The sequence below is a fragment of the Phocoena sinus genome, chromosome 2 (genome assembly GCF_008692025.1).
Source record: "Phocoena sinus isolate mPhoSin1 chromosome 2, mPhoSin1.pri, whole genome shotgun sequence".
Classification (NCBI taxonomy): domain Eukaryota; kingdom Metazoa; phylum Chordata; class Mammalia; order Artiodactyla; family Phocoenidae; genus Phocoena; species Phocoena sinus.
In genome coordinates, this window is record NC_045764.1 from 35,746,432 (window position 1) to 35,767,240 (window position 20,809).

At 40.5% G+C, this 20,809-nt stretch overlaps 1 long non-coding RNA gene across 1 annotated transcript in view; it reads right to left on the bottom strand.

Moving 5' to 3' along the window:
- Positions 1-14,268: 14,268 nt before the first annotated feature.
- The window catches only part of LOC116748778, a 31,336-nt gene continuing 24,795 nt past the window's right edge, over positions 14,269-20,809 (bottom strand). Inside the window, exon 3 of the long non-coding RNA XR_004348366.1 lies at positions 14,269-14,650. This is a non-coding gene — a long non-coding RNA (uncharacterized LOC116748778). The remainder of the gene's footprint in view (positions 14,651-20,809) is intronic.

The following is a 20,809-nucleotide window of genomic DNA, read 5'->3' on the forward strand; positions in this document are numbered from 1 at the left end:
AGCCTGTGACATTTGCAAATCGCTCTCATCTCAACAATTAAAAGAAAGAAAAAAGAAGCTCTCTGTCCCCCCTCCCCCGATCCCTTCTGGTGACTCTTCTTTCCTCCTTGTGCACCCAATTTCCTTAGAATAGTAGACTTTGCTTCTGTCCTATGGCTGCACTAATCTTGCTCCCAGATGGCCATATCCAAAGGACACGTTTGGTTCTTTGGTGAACACTGGTCCCTCCCTGGCCTTTTTCTCTCCTCATGCTCGTGCTCTTGGTTGTCATTCATCCTCGTGACTTGCAACCCCAGCAGGATCCCTCCAGAGCTGCCCTCTTGACTGTTGGTTATCATGGAATAACCCACAGCATCTCCAGTTCAACTTGTCCTCAGCTCAGTTTGTCATTTCCCCACCAATCAAACATTTTTCTCCTTCTGTTTCCTCGGATTGAGGGAGTGGTGCCATCACCTGGCCAACCCAAGCTAAGACACTGGGGGCGGTACTGAGCATGGTTAAGAGCATAGCTCTTTAGGTCTGACTGCCCTTGGCTGTTCCACATACTAATCTGGTGACCTTGGCCAAGTAACAGCTTCCCTGGGTCTCAGTTTGCTCATCTGTATCATGAGTATAAAAATACACTCATGAGCTTCGATAGTTCATGATGAGACTCAAATGACGTGGTGTATATGAAACACGTAGCACAGTGCCTGGCACGTACACCCTCAGCAAACATTAGCCGTAAGCATCGTCTTTGTCACCATCATCATCCCTATCCTAGACTTCTCCTTTCATCTCACTCCCAACAACAGCACTCAGTCACCAAATCCAAACGGCTCTACCTGCGCAAACGCTCTCACATCCTTCCCCTCTTTCCTGCTCACCATCGATGTCAGTTCATCAAGGCAACCCTCCGCGCCGTTCTCTGAGAGTACTTCAGCAGCCTCCTATTTTTATTTCTCTCTCAAATCCAACCTCCAGACAGCAGCCCAAGGTCTGACGGTGCCACCCGCTCCAGGGACTTGCCGTCTAGCCAGGCCTCAGCCAGGCTGACCCCCTGCAGTGGCCCCACAATCCTGGGGCTAGTCAGGCCCCGAAGGCCCTGCATATGCTGCTTGCTCTGCAGGAATCGCCTTTCCAGTCTCTGACCCACTAACCCTTGGTCCTCCTTTGAGACTCAGCTCAGGTGTCATCACTTCCTGAAAGCCCCTGGTGACCTCGCTGTCTCTCCCTCTCAGTGTTGAGTGAAATGAGCCAGTTCTTGGCACCCATGTGCTGTCAGGTTTACCCACAGACTTGCCCTCCCCCACCTCAGCCCCTCCTTTGGCAGGTCTACTGTCAGCATTCACCCCTCACCAAGGGGCTTTACTTGTGACCTCTGGCTGTCAGTCAACAGAGAACCCTCTACCGTGTGCCAAGCATGCTGAGCACACAGTGGTAAATGTAATAGACATGGTCCCTGCTCTTGTGGAGTTTAAAGCCCAGCAAGGAAGACTGATAATGAAACAAAAAATTTAAAAATGACACAAGCTGAATTTCCAGAAGAGAGGTCTCTCTATCTTCAACCTCTCTCACTAGCATCCCTTCCTGCAAGGCCCACCCAACTGAGGGCATGGGGTCATGACCTCCCCGTGACCTCCCCTCCTCAAGGCACTCTGTCTCCACGCCCAGGTGTGTGGCTGCTTAAATGTAACTTAACTGTCACTTGCCTGCAGGTCCCCAAACCTTCAGCCTTGTGGGTCATCCTTCTGTTTATATTCACATTAAATAATGCCCACACTTTAAGAGGACTCATCTCAGCAATCACTTTCTCCATCAGCCTTTGAACATTAAAAACACACAAGCCTCCCAGATTCTGGGAGCAAACTTTCAAATCAATACAACTTCAACTGACAGATGAAAACTAGCTTCTTTGCCCTTAATCCTAGGGATCTGATAATATTCACTCCTCCAATCAAGCTTTCAAAAACCCTTTTCTCCCTCCTCTAGCAGAGGGTCAAAGACCATGGGGGCATAAATATGGCCTATCTTAAGGTTTATTCTGAATGAGCTAATCCACTCACATCCAGATTTTCCCTGATTTCTTAGACTCTACCTCTATTAGGAAATTGTATAGGTCACTGGTTTTTTTTTCCTTTTTTAATTGAGATAAAATTCACATAACCTAAAATTTACCATTTTAACTATTTTAAAGTATACAATTCAGCAGCATTTAGTACATGTACAGTGTTGTGCAACCACGACCTCTATCTAGTTCCAAAACATTTTCATAACCCCAAAATACAACCCTGTACCCATTAACAATCACTCTCCATTCCCCCTTCACACCGGCCCCTGGAAACCACCAATCTACTTTCTACCTCTATGGATTTGCTTATTCTGGGTATATCATATAAATGGAATCATAAAATATATAGTCTTTTGTATCTGGCTTCTTTCAGTTAATGTATTGTTTTCAAAGTTCATCCATGTTGTAACATATCATTCCTTCCTATGGCTAAATAATATTCCATTGTATGGCTATACCACAACTATTTTAATTTGTTTTGCCACTTAGTGGACATTTGGATTGTTTCCGCTTTTTGGCTATTTTGAATAATGCTGCTCTGAACATTCATATACAAATTTTTGTGTAGACATATGTTTTCAATTCACTTGGGTATGTACCTAGGAATGGAATTGTTGGGTCATATGGTAACTCTATGTTTAGCTTTCTGAGGAACTGCGAGACTGTTTTCTAAGGTCACTGATTCTTAAATGTAGTTGCACATTGGAGTCACCTGGGCATCTTTTAAAAGTACCACTTCCTAGGTCCCATCCTCCGAGGTTCTGATGTAATCAACTTGCTTTGTGGCCTTTGCAGGGAGAGTTTCAGAGCTCCCCAGATGCTTCTCCTCAGCCCTGGTTGAGAACTTCCAGTATACAGACAAAGAGGACTCAGAGATGATGTCATTAATCAGTAACTCCTGAATCTGCCGTCAGAAGTCAGTGTTTTCAGACCTGCTTGATGGTGAGAATTTTCTGAGGCACTTACTAAAATTACAGATTCATAGGCCCCTCCTCTGGAGATGGCTTAGGGAGTGGGCCTCAGGGGGATCCTGGGAATCTGAAGTTTTGATGCACATTTCAGGTCTGCCTTATGATCTGGCAGGTTTTGGAAACAATATCATAGTGTAGGCCTCAGCCAGCCACATCACCATCACCTGGAGCTTGTAAGAAACGCAAATTCTCATACAGCTAAATCAGAAGCTGCCTTTTAGCAATTCCACGGTGATTATAAGCTCATTCGTATCTTTCTTTTCTTAAAAGATTTTTTGATGTGGACCATTTTTAAAGTCTTTATTGAATTTGTTACAATATTGCTTCTGTTTTATGCTTTGGTTTCTTTGGCCATGAGGCATGTGGGATCTTAGCTCCCCGACCAAGGATCGAACCCTCACCCCCTGCATTGGAAGGTGAAGTCTCAACCACTGGACCCCCAGGGAAGTCCCAAGCACATTCGTATCTTAAAAGCACACTTAGACTCCTAAATCTCAAGCTGTTATCGTCCCTGGACAAGTGGTTCTCAAAGTGGACCTGCATTACATCATCTTAAAGGCTCATTGAAGCACAGGTGGCTCTCGGAGCTTCTCATTTAGTAGGTCAAGGCATGGCCAGAGAATCTACACTTGTAACAGGTGATGCTGATGCACTTGGACTGGGGACCACACTTTGAGAATCCCCGGTCTAAAGTCCAGACCAGGGTTTCTCAATCTCGGCACTGTTGACATATGGGGCCAGATAATTCTTTATTATCTGTAGGGGGCTACCCTGTGCATTGTAGGATGTTCAGCTGCTTCTCTGGCTTCTACCCACGAGATGCCAGTAGCACCCCCAAAATTGTGACAGCTAAAAATATCTCCAAGCATTGCCAAATATCCCCTAGTGGGGATGGGTAACAAAATAGCCCCCAGTTGAGAACCACTGGTCAAGACCGTTCCTAAAAGGGAGGGTCTGTCACTCATCCCATTCCTGGGAGAGGAGAGTTGTCCCCTGGCTCAGGCAACCTCTCTCAGCCTCTTCTCCCACCCCCTCAGATCCTGGGGGGCATCTACAAAGGAGCCTGAGACGCCCTGGGGCAACATCTTTCACCCAGGATTTACTCACAGGGAAATGAGACCCTGGTCCCAGCTCCCTGGCAATTGTGAGGGCAAAAGAGAAACGTCTGAATCTCTGAACACCAGCTTTATAGTCCTGACAGGTAGCCCAGCCCCTGTCACCCTCCCTCCTCACCCATAACTCCTTCTGTGCAAGGTCTACTTTTGGCTACTCATTAAAACCATATTTTCCAATAAACTTTTTTTTTTTCATTTTTTGGCCACGCCTTGCAGCACGCTGGATCTCAGTTCCCCGACCAGGGATCAAACCCGCGCCCCCTGCATTGGAAGCGCAGAGTCTTAACCACTGGATCACCAGGGAAGTCCCCCAAGAAACTTTAGAAGTGGCTTCAGACAAATTGTATAAAGAACTGAATGCCAATTGGTCACCTGATGCTTTTAAAGCTACATCCTAGAAATCTGTGATTGATTCTTAATTCATCTGTATTGCTATATTTTCTTTATGTTCTTTGCAGAGGGCTGGGAATATTAAGAAAAAAAAACGATTTTTTAAAGGAGGTGCTTGGCTTTCCAATCTTCTTTGACGCTTGGCCACCTTTCAGATTGTTGGTGAATGGTGCCCTCTGCTGGAATGTCTTGGTTATTGCAATTGGCACTGTGTGCTGCTGGAGTCCTGTCTGTCCTGGGAAATAATGTGTTTGGAAATTCCCCTCATGTCCCCCAATGCCAAGGCCGGGTGAAAAGAAGACATGTTTCCTGAATGTTCTTAAGCCCGCTTCGTGGAGTTGAGTGTCTCCACCTAGGGCACTGGTTCAGGGTAAGTTCACACAGGCTCCTTCTGTCACTCCCCAGTTTGGCACTTGCTTTCCTAGAACAGAAGGTGAAACCAGAGCCCTTCCAGCTCTCCAACCTGCCTGCCTGTGGAGGAGTGATGTGGTGGGAAGGACACGTTTAGGGCCCCCAGGCTCCAGGCTTCACCTTCCACCTCTGCACATCCCTAGCTGTGTGGGGCCTTAAACATCTCTAACGCTTGGAGACGTCATTTCTCCATCGACCAAATGGTGGTTTCAGATTGTATTTCATAGTGTTCTAGGAACCTCACAGGGACCTCACAGGCCAAAGGGGGTATGAGGGGCTGCCAAGAGGGCAATGACCAGCACCAGAGGAGTTCATTCCCCTTCTGTCTGGTCTCATATGTTAGGTTTTAATATTTTGTGTTCTACTAAAATATATATATATATATATATAATATATGTATATTATATATATATGCCACACCTTCTTTTTTTAATATTTATTTATTTATTTGGCTGCACTGGGTCTTAGTTGTGGCACGCGGGATCTTCATTTGTGCATGTGGGACCTAGTTCCCTGACCACTGATTGAACCCGGGCCCCCTGCATTGGGAGCACGAAGTCTTAGCCACTGGACCACCAAGGAAGTCCCAATATGCCACGTCTTCTTTATCCATTCATCTGTCAACAGACACTTAGGTTGTTTCCATGTCTTGGCTACTGTGTATAATTCAACAACAAACATGGGAGTGCAGATATCGCTTCGAGAGTGACTTCATTTCTTTTGGACATACACCCAGAACAGGGCTTGCTAGATCATATGGTAGTTCTAGTTTTCATTTTTTGAAAAACCTTCATACTGTTTTCCATAGTGGCTGTACTAAGTTACATTTGCACCAACAGTGCACAAGGTTTCCCCTTTCTCCACATCCTCACCAACACGTTATCTTTTGGCTTTTTTTTTTTTTAACTGTTTTTTGTTTCCACACACACACACTGTATTTTATTTTTACAAGAGATAAATCAACTGACACCAAGCATTGTAAATGGATGACCACAACAAAAGCAACAATGATTGCAATTACCAAACACGAAACGCACTCATACTATGTCATAATATTGACATTCAGTCCAGGAATCCTCCACGGTAACAGCTCCTTTACTTGCAGTGAAAATTGATTTGTATATTTTTTGCCTCTGAGTCCTTGTGGGATTTATTTTATTTTTTTATTATTATTAATTTTTTAAATTCAAACAAAGTCACAAAAATTATAATCATCCTCATCAGTTCACTCAGTCCCATGTAATTAATTTTTTTTTCATCTTGATCTTTTGTTAGCACTTTTATGAGTTCATCAGTTTTCCATTAGAGTTCTGAAAATGCTTATTCAGTTCAGTAGTATGGTCAGTTACCAGAAACCTGTACTTGTCGGAGTCTTTTCCATGAATTCCTTGAAGATGAAACCCTTTTATAGGAACATTTTTGCAAAAGCAGCAGAGTACACTCAGAACTGTCTGTAAATGACAAAACACTTTAAAATGACCACGGTTAAAGATTTGATGAAAGTTCATAGTAATGCAATTGACAAGGACATTTAGTTATTTCTGAGATATACATTTTCAAGTAATAACTAGAATTATGACTTATAACATTATACCAGAACATATAAGATTTTTAGAAATTTCATGTAATGTCTTAAACATTTATATTAACATATTTCCATACAAATAACCCAAAGAAAGTTTAGCATTAGTTTTTTTTTTTTTTTTTTTTTTGCTGTATGCGGGCCTCTCACTGTTGTGGCCTCTCCCGTTGCGGAGCACAGGCTCCGGACGCACAGGCTCAGCGGCCATGGCTCACGGGCCCAGCCGCTCCGCGGCATGTGGGATCTTCCCGGACCGGGTCACGAACCCGTGTCTCCTGCATCGGCAGGCGGACTCTCAACCACTGCGCCACCAGGGAAGCCCTAGTTGTTTTTTTTGTTTTATTATACTGCAGGTTCTTATAAGTCATCAATTTTATACACATCAGTGTATACATGTCAATGCCAATCGCTCAATTCAGCACACCACCATCCCCACCCCACCGCGGTTTTCCTCCGCTTGGTGTCCATACGTTTGTTCTCTACATCTGTGTCTCAACTTCTGCCCTGCAAACCAGTTCATCTGTACCATTTTTCTAGGTTCCACGTACATGCGTTAATATACGGTATTTGTTTTTCTCTTTCTGACTTACTTCGCTCTGTATGACAGTCTCTAGGTCCATCCACGTCTCAACAACTGACTCAGTTTCGTTCCGTTTTATGGCTGAGTAATATTCCATTTTATATATATACCACATCTTCTGTATCCATTCATCTGTCGATGGGCGTTTAGGTTGCTTCCACGACCTGGCTATTATAAATAGTGCTGCAATGAACATTGGGGTGCATGTGTCTTTTTTTTTTTTTTTTTTATGTGTCTTTTTGAATTACGGTTTTCTCTGGGTATATGCCCAGTAGTGGGATTACTGGGTCATATGGTAATTCTATTTTTAGTTTTTTAAGGAACCTCCATGCTGTTCTCCATAGTGGCTGTATCAATTTACATTCCCACCAACAGTGCAAGAGGGTTCCCTTTTCTCCACACCCTCTCCAGCATTTGTTGTTTGTAGATTTTCTGATGATGCCCATTCTAACTGGTGTGAGGTGATACCTCATTGTAGTTTTGATTTGCATTTCTCTAATAATTAGTGATGTTGAGCAGCTTTTCATGTGCTTCTTGGCCATCAGTATGTCTTCTTTGGAGAATGTCTATTTAGGTCTTCTGCCCATTTTTGGATTGGGTTGTTTGTTTCTTTAATATTGAGCTCCATGAGCTGTTTATATATTTTGGAGATTAATCGTTTGTCCATTGATTCGTTTGCAAATATTTTCTCCCATTCTAAGGGTTGTCTTTTCATCTTGTTTATGGTTTCCTTTGCTATGCAAAAGCTCTGAAGTTTCATTAGGTCCCATTTGTTTATTTTTGGTTTTATTTCCATTACTCTAGGAGGTGGATCAAAAAAGATCTTGCTGTGGTTTATGCAAAGAGTGTTCTTCCTATGTTTTCCTCTAAGAGTTTTATAGTGTCCAGTCTTACATTTAGGTCTCAAATCCATCTTGAGTGTATTTCTGTGTATGGTGTTAGGGAGTTTTCTAATTTCATTCTTTTATATGTAGCTGTCCAGTTTTCCCAGCACCACTTATTGAAGAGACTGTCTTTTCTCCATTGTATATCCTTGCCCTCTTTGTCATAGATTAGTTGACCATAGGTGCATGGATTTATCTCTGGGCTTTCTGTCTTGTTCCATTGATCTATGTTTCTGTTTTTATGCCAGTACCATATTGTCTTGATTACTGGAGCTTTGTAGTGTAGTCTGAAGTCAGGGAGTCTGATTCCTCCAGCTCCGTTTTTTTCCCTCAAGACTGCTTTGGCTATTTGGGGTCTTTTGTGTCTCCATACAAATTTTAAGATGATTTGTTCTAGTTCCATAAAAAATGTCATTGGTAACTTGATAGGGGCTGCATTGAATCTGTAGATTGCTTTGGGTAGTATTGTCATTTTCACAATATTGATTCTCCCAATCCAAAAACATGGTATATCTCTCCATCTGCTGGTATCATCTTTAATTTCTTTCATCAGTGTCTTACAGTTTTCTGTATACAGATCTTTTGTCTCCCCAGGTAGATTTATTCCTAGGTATTTTATTCTTTTTGTTGCAATGGTAAATGGGAGTGTTTCCATAATTTCTCTTTCAGATTTTTCATCATTAGTGTATAGGAATGCAAGAGATTTCTGTGCATTAATTTTGTATCCTGCAACTTTACCCAATTCATTGATTAGCTCTAGTAGTTTTCTGGTGGCATCTTTAGGATTCTCTATGTATAGTATCATGTCGTCTGCAAACAGTGACAGTTTTACTTCTTTTCCAATTTGTATTCCTTTTATTTCTTTTTCTTCTCTGATTGCCGTGGCTAGGACTTCCAAAACTAGGTTGAATAATAGTTGCAAGAGTGGACATCCTTGTCTCGTTCCTGATCTTAGAGGAAATGCTTTCAGTTTTTCACCATTGAGAATGATGTTTGCTGTGGGTTTGTCGTATATGGCCTTTATTATGTTGAGGTAGTTTCCCTCTATACCCACTTTCTGGAGAGTTTTTATCATAAATGGTGTTGAATTTTGTCACAAGCTTTTTCTGCATCGATTGAGATGATCGTATGGTTTTTATTCTTCAAGTTGTTAATATGGTGTATCACATTGATTGATGTGCATATATTGAAGGATCCATGCATCCAGGGATAAATCCCACTTGATCATGGTGTATGATCCTTTTAATGTGTTGTTGCATTCTGTTTGCTAGTATTTTGTTGAGGATTTTTGCATCTATATTCATCAGTGATATTGGTCTGTAATTTTCTTTTTTTGTAGTATCTTTGTCTGGTGGCCTCATAGAATGAGTTTGGGAGTGTTCCTTCCTCTGCAATTTTTTGGAAGAGTTTGAGAAGCATGGGTGTTAGCTCTTCTCTAAATGTTTGATAGAATTCACCTAAGAAGGCATCTGGTCCTGGACTTTTGTTTGTTGGAAGATTTTTAATCACAGTTTCAATTTCATTACTTGTGATTGGTCTGTTCATATTTTCTGTTTCTTCCTGGTTCAGTCTTGGAAGGTTATACCTTTCTAAGAATTTGTCCGTTTCTTCCAGGTTGTCCATTTTATTGGCATAAAGTTGCTTGTAGTAGTCTCTTAGGATGCTTTGTATTTCTGCGGTATCTGTTGTAACTTCTCCTTTTTCATTTCTAATTTTATTGATTTGAGTCCTCTCCCTCTTTTTCTTGATGAGTCTGGCTAATGGTTTATCAATTTTGTTTATCTTCTCAAAGAACCAGCTTTTAGTTTTATTGATCTTTGCTATTGTTTTCTTTGTTTATATTTCATTTATTTCTGCTCTGATCTTTATGATTTCTTTCTTTCTGCTAACTTTGGGGTTTGTTTCTTCTTCTTTCTCTAGTTCCTTTAGGTGTAAGGTTAGATTGTTTACTTGAGATTTTTCTTGTTTCTTAAGGTAGGCTTGTATAGCTATAAACTTCCCTCTTAGAAGTGCTTTTGCTGCATCCCATCAGTTTTGGATCGTCGTGTTTTCATTGTCATTTGTCTCTAGGTATTTTTTGATTTCCTCTTTGATTTCTTCAGTGATCTCTTAGTTTTTTAGTAACGTATTGTTTAGCCTCCATGTGTTTGTGTTTTTTATGGTTTTTTCCCTGTAATTCATTTCTAATCTCATAGCATCATGATCAGAAAAGATGCTTGATATGATTTCAATCTTCTTAAATTTACTGAGGCTTGATTTGTGACCCAAGATGTGATCTATTCTGGAGAATGTTCCATGCGCACTTGAGAAGAAAGTGTAATCTGCTGTTTTTGGATGGAATGTCCTATAAATATCAATTAAATCTATCTGGTCTATTGTGTCATTTAAAGCTTGTGTTTCCTTATTAATTTTCTGTTTGGATGATCTGTCCATTGTTGTAAGTGAGGTGTTAAAGTCCCCCACTATTATTGTGTTACTGTCGATTTCCTCTTTTATAGCTGTTAGCAGTTGCTTTATGTATTGAGGTGCTTCTATGTTGGGTGCATATATATTTATAATTGTTATATCTTCTTGGATTGATCCCTTGATCTTACGTAGTGTCCTTCCTTGTCTCTTGTAACATTCTTTATTTTAAAGTCTATTTTATCTGATATGAGTATAGCTACTCCAGCTTTCTTTTGATTTCCATTTGCATGGAATATCTTTTTCCTTCCCCTCACTTTCAGTCTGTATGTGTCCCTAGGTCTGAAGTGGGTCTCTTGTAGACAGCATATATATGGGTCTTGTTTTTGTATCCATTCAGCAAGCTTGTGTCTTTTGGTTGGAGCATTTAATCCATTCACGTTTAACATAATTATCGATATGTATGTTCCTATGACCATTTTCTTAATGTTTTGGGTTTGTTTTTGTAGATCCTTTTCTTCTCTTGTGTTTCCAACTTGGAGAAGTTCCTTTAGCATTTGTTGTAGAGCTGGTTTGCTGATGCTGAATTCTCTTAGCTTTTGCTTATCTGTAAAGCTCTTGATTTCTCCATCGAATCTGAATGAGATCCTTGCAGGGTACGGTAATCTTGGTTGTAAGTTCTTCCCTTTCATCACTTTAAGTATATCATGCCACTCCCTTCTGGCTTGTAGAGTTTCTGCTGAGAAATCAGCTGTTAACCTTATGGGTGTTCCCTTTTATGTTATTTTTCTTTTTTCCCTTGCTGCTTTCAATAATTTTTGTTTGTCTTTAATTTTTGCCAGTTTGATTACTATGTGTCTTGGCATGTTTCTCCTTGGGTTTATCCTGTATGGGACTCACTGCACTTCCTGGACTTGGGTGGCTATTTCCTTTCCCATGTTAGGGAAGTTTTCAACTATAATCTCTTCAAATATTTTCTCTGGTCCTTTCTCTCTCTCTTCTCCTTCTGGGACCTCTATAATGCGAATGTTGTTGTGTTTAATGTTGTCCCAGTGGTCTCTTAGGCTGTCTTCATTTCTTTTCATTCTTTTTTCTTTATTCTGTTCCGCAGCAGTGAATTCCACCATTCTGTCTTCCAGGTCACTTATCCATTCTTCTGCCTCAGTTATTCTGCTATTGATTCCTTCTAGTGTAGTTTTCATTTCAGTTACTGTATTGTTCATCTCTGTTTGTTTGTTCTTTAATTCTTCTAGGTCTTTGTTAAACATCTCTTGCATCTTCTCTATCTTTGCCTCCATTCTTTTTCCGAGGTCCTGGATCATCTTCACTATCATTATTCTGAATTCTTTTTCTGGAAGGTTGCCTATCTCCACTTCATTTAATTGTTTTTCTGGGGTTTTATCTTGTTCCTTCATCTAGTACATAGCCCTCTTCCTTTTCATCGTGTCTATCTTTCTGTGAATGTGGTTTTTGTTCCACAGGCTGCAGAATTGTAGTTCTTCTTGCTTCTGCTGTCTGCCCTCTGGTGGATGAAGCTATCTAAGCGGCTTGTGTAAGTTTCCTGATGGGAGGGACTGGTGGTGGGTAGAGCTGACTGTTGCTCTGGCGAGCAGAGCTCAGTAAAACTTTAATCTGCTTGACTGTTGATGGGTGGGGCTGGGTTCCCTCCCTGTTGATTGTTTTGCCTGAGGCAACCCAGCACTGGAGCCTACCTGGGCTCTTTGGTGGGGCTAATGACAGACTCTGGGAGGGCTCACGCCAAGGAATACTTCCCAGAACTTCTGCTGCCAGTGTCCTTGTCCCCATGGTGAGCCACAGCCCCAACCCCACCCCACCCCCCCGCCTCTGCAGGAAACCCTCCAACACAAGCAGGTAAGTCTGGTTCAGTCTCCCCTGGGGTCACTGCTCCTTCCCCTGGGTCCCGATGCGCACACTCGTTTGTGTGTGCCCTCCAAGAGTGGAGTCTCTGTTTCCCCCAGTCCTGTCGAAGTCCTGCAATCTATTCCCATTAGGCTTCAAAGTCTGATTCTCTAGGAATTCCTCCTCCCGTTGCCAGACCCCCAGGTTGGGAAGCCTGACGTGGGGCTCAGAACCTTCACTCCAGTGGGTGGACTTCTGTGGTATAAGTGTTCTCCAGTCTGTGAGTCACCCACCCAGCAGTTATGGGATTTGATTTTACTGTGATTGAGCCCCTCCTACATTCTCATTGTGGCTTCTCCTTTGTCTTTGTTTGTGTGTGGGGTATCTTTTTTGGTGAGTTCCAGTGTCTTCCTGTCGATGATTGTCCAGCAGCTAGTTGTGATTCTGGTGTTCTCGCAAGAGGGAGTGAGAGCATGTCCTTTTACTCTGCCATCTTGGTTCCTCCTCCTCTTTTGGCTTTTTGATAATAGTCATCCTAACATAATCAGAACAGCATGGCTTTTGTTAAAGAAGGGAGTCTCTCTGACCTAAAATCCAAGCCACCAGAGAAGAGACTTGAAGATATAGTAAAGTGGAATCTTTTCTTAAATATCGGGATTTTTCTGAATGCAAAAGTAATACAAACTCATGGGGGGCTGAGGGGAGGTGGATGAAAATACAGAAGACAAAAGTTTAAAAATCCCACCCTGCCATCATCCTTCCATCTTTTTCCTTTCTTTTGTTAAAAGAAGAGTCATGTTTGTTTAATTATTTACTATTCTTTTTATCTAAGTAATATTTATTTTGGCTATTGTATTTATATTCTCTTAGATACTATATTTATATTTATATATTTCTAAGAGCTCCACATTCCAAAGGAGTAATTCTTCTTGGGATGTATGGTTTTCAACTGCCTACGTTCCTTTCCTCCTTTGCTTTTGCTGTTTCCATGCACAGAACCTATGCAAGGTTCTTTCTGATGACTTTTCACCTTTCAGTGGGGCTGGTTACTTGCTGAAGAATAGAGTGGGTATGAGTGAGGCTGAGCAGAGGGAGGGAGGAAATGGAGAGAAATGCTCTATCATTTTAGTCTATAAGGAGATGTCTTGTAGCACTTAGGAATGCTTTGAAGCATACAACAGAAAATTCAAAAAATCAGTGTCAGACAGCATTTATTTCAAATAACAAGAAATGTAGGCATAAGTATAGTGGCCCAGCCTGGCCAGGGCCACCATCTCTGCGATTCTCTTGATTTTTCCCTCATTGTCAAGGAACAATGAGGCTTCTCTGACTCCAGTCACCAACCTGAATTGAAGGTAGGAGGAAGGAGTAGAGAATTGGCACTCAATAGGTTTTTCTGTATTATCAAGAAAAGCAGTTTTCCCAGAAGGCCCTAGCAGATTCTACTTCTGTATCATTGACCAGAACCATGTCACATGGCCATATTTAGCAGCCGGGGAAGCAGGGAAAGCAAAGATTTAGTTTTCCTTTGCTCTGTAGTGGAGGTGGCAACAAAGAAAGAGTTTGAAACTGTCTACTGAGTTAGCCAAGTAACAGAAACAGACTCACAGACATAGAAAACAAACTAATGAATACCAAAGGGAAAAGGGGTGGAGGAGGGATAAATTAGGAATTTGGGATTAACAGATACACACTACTATATATAAAATAAATAAGTGAGGACCTACTGTATAGCACAGGGAACTGTATTCAATATCTTGTAATAACCTATAATGGAAAAGAATCTGAAAAAGAATATATATATTATAAATAAATAGAATATATATATTCAGTTGTACATATATAACTGAATCACTTTGCTGTACACCTGAAACTAACACAACATTGTAAATCAACTATACTTCAATATAAAGAAACCCAGTGGGGACTTCCCTGGCAGTCCAGTGGTTAAGACTCCACGCTTCCACTGCAGGGGGCACAGGTTCAATCCCTGGTCAGGGAACTAAGATCTCATATGCTGCATGGCACAGCCAAAAAAACAAACAAACAAACCATGGTTTCCACATCTTTCCTTTGTCCCGGGCCTAAGTCTCCTTTCATACTCCATTTTTCAACTGGGTGGTTGGCTCAGAGGTTGAGTCACTACCCCCTGTGCTATGGTCTAGAGATTACTGCCTCTTCTCAGAAGCCATACAAACTAGGTCACCAGCAACAAACTTGGCCTTCCAGTGTCACTTCTCCTTCAGCTCCATTTCCCCTGCCTTTCCAGTGTCCACCTGGCCTGTACAGGAAGTGTCCTTCTTCTTTCATGATTGACACCTGCTTCTGGATCTCACTGCTGCCATCTAGAGTCTCCCAGGTGGACGAGTCACTCCCAAGGGGGTGCACAAGATGATCAAATGGGCTGAAGGAAGAAAATATGGAGCTTCAGTTGGTCTTATTTTTATCTTGACAAAACAAAGAAGTTCATCTTTACTGACCTTGAATATACAGCCAAACAAGGGCACCCTTGTTTGGCTCGTGTGTCAGGTGGACATGTGGTACATATTCGGAAGACTGGAAGCTAAACACATAGAGAAGTTGACAGTGGCTCTCACGCTCCTTCTTTCCCTCTCAGTGTGTTGCAGAGTAATGCAGTTTATGTGTGCCCAGTTTAGAGGATTAGCAACTATACTATCTAATTTTAAAACCTAGCCAATACAAAGTGAAAAAGAAGTTTACAGAGATTCCTGCCAAAACAAAAACAAGACAAAACAAAACAAAAAAACTATGGTGTTATGGAGTGGAAAACTGCACGACCTAAAAGTTGAGAATTATGTTTTATTCAGTGGACTTGCTGAGGACTCAAGCCCGGGAGGCAGCCTTTCAGATCGCTCTGAAGAGGTAAGAGAGGAGCCCAGGATATACAGGAATTTTTACAACCAAAACCAGGTAGTCGGAATATCAAAAGATTACTGTTAATTAAAGAAAAACCAGACATCTCAAGTTACTCAATTTAGCACTTTTCTATGTATGGGAAGATGCAAGAATCTGGGCTCATTGAAATCATTCCTTTGATATGCACCTCAGCTATCTGGGGCCAGAATCCTGTTTTTCTCCAACCTGAATCCCCTCAGGGTGCACTGCTGGGGGTGGCTGCAGTGGCTGCATCCTTTGTTTACTGATATGGCAGGAGACACTCATTGTCCACAGCATGAAGACAATACTAAAGCAAGCACAAACAAAACACTAAGATCAAAATGGCAGGCATAACACCTCTTTTACTATTAGAGATGCACTTTTCATCAGCCACGTTACAGAGTAAAAACTACAACAATCTAATCAGATCTACGGAAAAAAAGACAAATTTTATCCAAAAAAAGTATTTGAAGCATGGATTCTTATATGAGTAAAGATGTGCTGTTAATAAATAAAATTAAAATGATCTGGCTTTGGGCTTCCCTGGTGGCGCAGTGGTTGAGAGTCTGCCTGCCGATGCAGGGGGCACAGGTTCGAGCCCCGGTCCGGGAGGATCCCACATGCCGCGGAGCGGCTGGGCCCGTGAGCCATGGCCGCTGAGCCTGTGTGTCCGGAGCCTGTGCTCCACAACGGGAGAGGTCGCAACAGTGAGAGGCCCGCGTACAACAACAACAACAACAAAAAAATGATCTGGCTTTAAATATTGTTTAGTCCATTAAAATCTCATCAGTTTAAATTTTCTCCTTCAATCTGTTTTATCATTTATATAATTCATGAACATACCAATATTTGTATATAAATTACAGGGTTACGTGTTGGGGTGCATCTACTTTATTCTGAGAGTGGTTTACAAAAACTTTATTCTGATAGTGGTTTACAAAAACAGTGTTTATAAAACTGTTTGGAGAAGACTGCCCCTAGCAGTGAACTTTCAGGTCTCTGACCTTCCTCAGATCGGGAAGGTTCTTGGTCATTAACTACACAACTCACTCAAGCTATTGTAACCAGAAAAGGAATTTATCAAAGGACATTAAGTGGCTCACAAAACCTTTAGGGGAGCCAGACAGCAAGTCAGGTTTGGAGGCTACACAACCAGGAGCAATGCTTGTCTAGCCACACAGTGTGATTCACCCAGCAAAGACCTTTCTTCTTCTACAGTGAAGACCCTATGCCAGCTGGGACCTCGGTCACTGGGTCTGGATGCCCTGAAACTCCACCACACTGCACCCAAGGCCAGACCCCTCCCCAGCCAACCTTCTAGAAAATGGAATCCACAAAGTTCCTGCCTCCTCCTGGCTCTCTTTCACATCAAAGAAAGTCTTATGCCCATTTCAGAGCCTCGATCACATTCTTTTTTGATGGTTGTTTTTGATCAGGTTTGAGGTGGGGAGTAGGAGGAGGAGGAAAAAGAAATGCCTTTACTTTGCCAATTTTAATAGTAATTTTCCAATTTGGGTAATTTAAACATGTAATTTAAAAGAAACATTTTCTTTCTCCTTTCTTGATCAATCTATCCAGAAATCTGTGTTATTTTTTTCCTTCAATTTGTTTATCAGTAACACTAGTTCATTTTTCTACTTACTAATAAACTACTTTTATCCTTATTAATTCCTTACTTCTGCTTTTCTTGTGTTTATTTTCTGTTTTCATAAGTTGAATGCTCAATTCATTTATTCTCACTCTAGTGTAAGAATTTGGTGCTAAGAATTTAACTCTTATGGAGGTTTTAAAATATAATGTTATTATTTTTAAGTAGTATAATTTTAACTTTTATTTCTTCTTTGATCCAAGATATAATAAAATTGTTTTGTTTTCATTTCCAAGTTTCACAAGATTGTTTCTTTGTTTAATCTTAGGTTATTACTTTCTGATTTTATTGCATCATGATAAGATGTAGTGTGACCTGTACATTTTCAGCTTTGAGGAATTAATTGAGGTTTTCTGTGTAGCCCAGTATACAATTAATTTTTGTAGATGTTCCATAAACATTAGAAAAATTAGACCCTATAGGAGATTCTTTAATTTCTAGGTGGACCTTTAAAAATACTTTGTTATTAATTTCTAGTTTTATTCTATGTTATCAGAAAGTATTATTAGTAATTTTCTACTTTACGGAATTTAATATTTCCTTTATGACTTTATACATGATCCATTTTTGCTAATGATCTGTGTGTGCTCGAGAAGGTGTATTTCCTGTAATCAGGGTGTGAAAGTTTTATATATGCGTAAAATCTACCTTATTGATTACGTAGTTCGTCTTCATTATTCCTGCTTATTTTGACCATTTGACCTGCCTTGTACTTGTAGTGGTATGTTAAAGCCTCCCACTATTAGTGTTTTCCTATCTGTGTCTCCTTACAACTACAGTATAGTTATAGGTGCTGCATTATTTGGTGCATACCTATCTATAATTGTTGTAGCTTAATTGTGAGTCAGAGGTTCTAGCATCTTTATTTGTTATACTTAACACTTTTTGACTTAAATACTGCTTTGACTGATATCAGGATTACAACTGCAGCTTTCTTTTCCTTTCCATTTACCTGGTATATTTTGCCTATTCCTTTATTTTTAACCGTTCTGAATGACTTTTCAGTGTCTCTTGTATACCTATCAGCTTTATGAGCCAACTTAAAAATCCTTTTCTTTTATTAGGTGAGTTCAGTCCACTCACTTTTATTAATATGACATATACGTTTGGCCTCAATTCTGCCTTTTTTTTTTTTTTTTTAGTCTTTTTTTTTTTTTTTTTTTTTTTTTTATGTGGGCCTCTCACTGTTGTGGCCTCTCCCATTGCGGAGCACAGGCTCCGGACACGCAGGCCCAGCGGCCATGGCTCACGGGCCCAACCGCTCCACGGCATGTGGGATCTTCCCAGACCGGGGCACGAACCCGCGTCCCCTGCATTGGCAGGCGGACTCCCAACCACTGTGCCACCAGGGAAGCTCTGCCTTATTATTTTATGTTATAATTACTATACATGTATATTTATTGTATTTCTTTCTCTATTGGATGTATTTTCTTTGTTCTAATTTTTAAATTTTCTTTTGATATTTAGAGAGGTTTGCCAAGTCACAGAATATTTGGTTAGTTGTTACCCTTATATTTAGACCTTTTACAGTAACCTTACTTTTTATTTTTAATATATATTTTTACATTTTTTATTTTATAATAAATATATATTTTATTTTGTATATTTTTATATATTGGGTTTGTCAGTTATGAAAAGTATCCAGTAACTCCCACCTGTTGCCCATACAACAATCCATGAACTTATTCTATCATCCCCAAGACATATAATTCTTCCACTCTTACCCCCCCGGCTTTTGTTTTAGTCTTAGACTAAAGTTACATGTATTAAATGAATGTGAAGTGTGTAGTGTTCTCTGTCTTCTAGTATGCCAAAGGCACAGGTTAGGGGTGGTTTCACTTGTTTTTCTTGTCAATCTGTACAGTTTTTGGAGGAAGCATGGAAAGATATAAATAGGTGGCCACCATCATCCAGGGACACCTTGAAGTTCTCTTGAATTTTGAGAACCCAAAATAAAATTCCTCCTGTGAACACGTGCTCTTCTGACTCATGAGAACTTGGCAAGCTTCCTTTCAAGTCACGGAATAGTGCTTTTTTATGTGCTCATGCATTTAATCAGATTTGAATGCTAAGAGTGTCATCCATGCCTTGTGTTTGCCCCCAACATTCTCCTTAGATCACTCCATGCATGACTCAGGTGCTGATGGCATTCTGCCTTTATCTTAAGGTAAAGAACTTGTTACAGTTCAGTGATCAAGCCTCTCAAAGAGAAAAGGGAGGAAGCCAGGGCTGTGGGCCAAGGTCTCTACATAGTTTTTTCTCTATGTCTGGTAAAGATTCTGTGCCATGAGCCAGGCCCTCAAATGCCACTGATATTTATAGACAAGAAGATACTGAGTTGAGTGTTGCCTATCTGTCCTGTTGCCTACTCTCAGTGTTCCCTCCCATCGTAAAAAAAAACAAAAAACTAGGAATTCTTAGGTTTAAAAATCCACAAGTTCAACTGCCTTCTTGGGAGGGGAATTATAAATTAATACTTGGCATTCTTCTTGATCATGTTCCAGCTCACTGTGACTTCCAGAAATTAATGTTCTGTCATGCGACTGTCCTCCTCTATAGAAAAGAAATAGGACATTTTTTAGTTTTTTTATTCCCTTGTTCATTTCCATTGGGATTGAGAGAGAAGAAGTAGGTTGCCTTTACTCAAGTCACCATTTAACCCTAAAATTTTATATAAAGATATTACACTTTTACAGTACCATGTAAATACAATGTTAAGAAAAAGTCCATAGTGTCATTCTTAATAGATGTTATCAGCTCATTAACTGCCCACACTGTGTGCCGGACTCCAGAAATAAGACATGGGTCCTTGAGAAACTTGCAATCTGGTGCATCAGGAAAAGGATGGATATGTAAGATAAATAATAAATAAAATGCCTAGTACAGATACCAAATGCTATAGCCTTTGAGAAGAGTCTAAATCCTAGAGGGGAGTTTTGATGCAGGCTATGAACAGAACTGGGCCACAAAGGGAGGGAGCCCTTAACCAAAGGGAAGTTGGGAAAGGGGGGAAATGAACACAGGTAGTACCTGGGGCATATGGTGTGGTCTGTGTGAGAGATAGTGATGCTTTCTTTTCATCGTTAGCTGATGCAAATTACCTGCTTTCTTTGATAGCCTGGAAGAAATTCCCAAAGCTGGGGGTACAGTTATTCATTCATCACCTCTAATTTTCTTTGCTTTCTCCTTGAATGAATGAAATACTGCATACTGGTTTAGCCTTTATTAAAGAGGATAGTTGTTTACCTCAGAAACTTTGGGCTTCTCTAAAGTATGGTTGGCTGGTGAAATCTATTTTACATGTCTGAAGATAATTTCTCCATTTCTGTTTGCCCGTTTGTTTTCTTGACACCACCCATTCAGAAAATATTGGTATAGTACTGTCATGGTTAATTTTGTGTTAGCTTGGCCGGGCCATGGTGTTCAAATATTTAGTCAAACATTATTCTGGATGTTTCCATGAAGGTGTATTTTGAATGAGATTAACATTTAAACTGGTGGACTTTGAGTAAAGCAGATTACCACTCATAATGTGGATGGACCTCATTCAATCAGTTGAAAGCCTTATAGAACAAGGACTGACCTCCCCTGAGAAAGAGGAAATTCTGCCAGCAGACTGCCTTTGGACTCAAATTGTAACTCTTCCCTGAGTCTCCAGCCTGCCAGCCTACCCCATCAGATACACACACACACACACACACACACACTATTGGCTCTGTTTCTTTGGAGAACCCTAACTAAATACAAGTACCTAGGTAACTTCTTCATGAGAATGAATTTAAGAACAAGTATAATCACATCTAGGGCCTTTAGAAGGGCATTCACAAAGAATAGACTGCAATACTCTGTAATGACCTATGTGGGAATAGAATCTAAAAAAGTGGATATATGTATATGTATAACTGACTCACTTTGCTGTACAGCAGAAACTAACACAGCATTGTAAATCAACTATACGCCAATAAAAAATTAATTTAAAAATAAAATAAAATATTATAAAATAAAATAGATAACCAA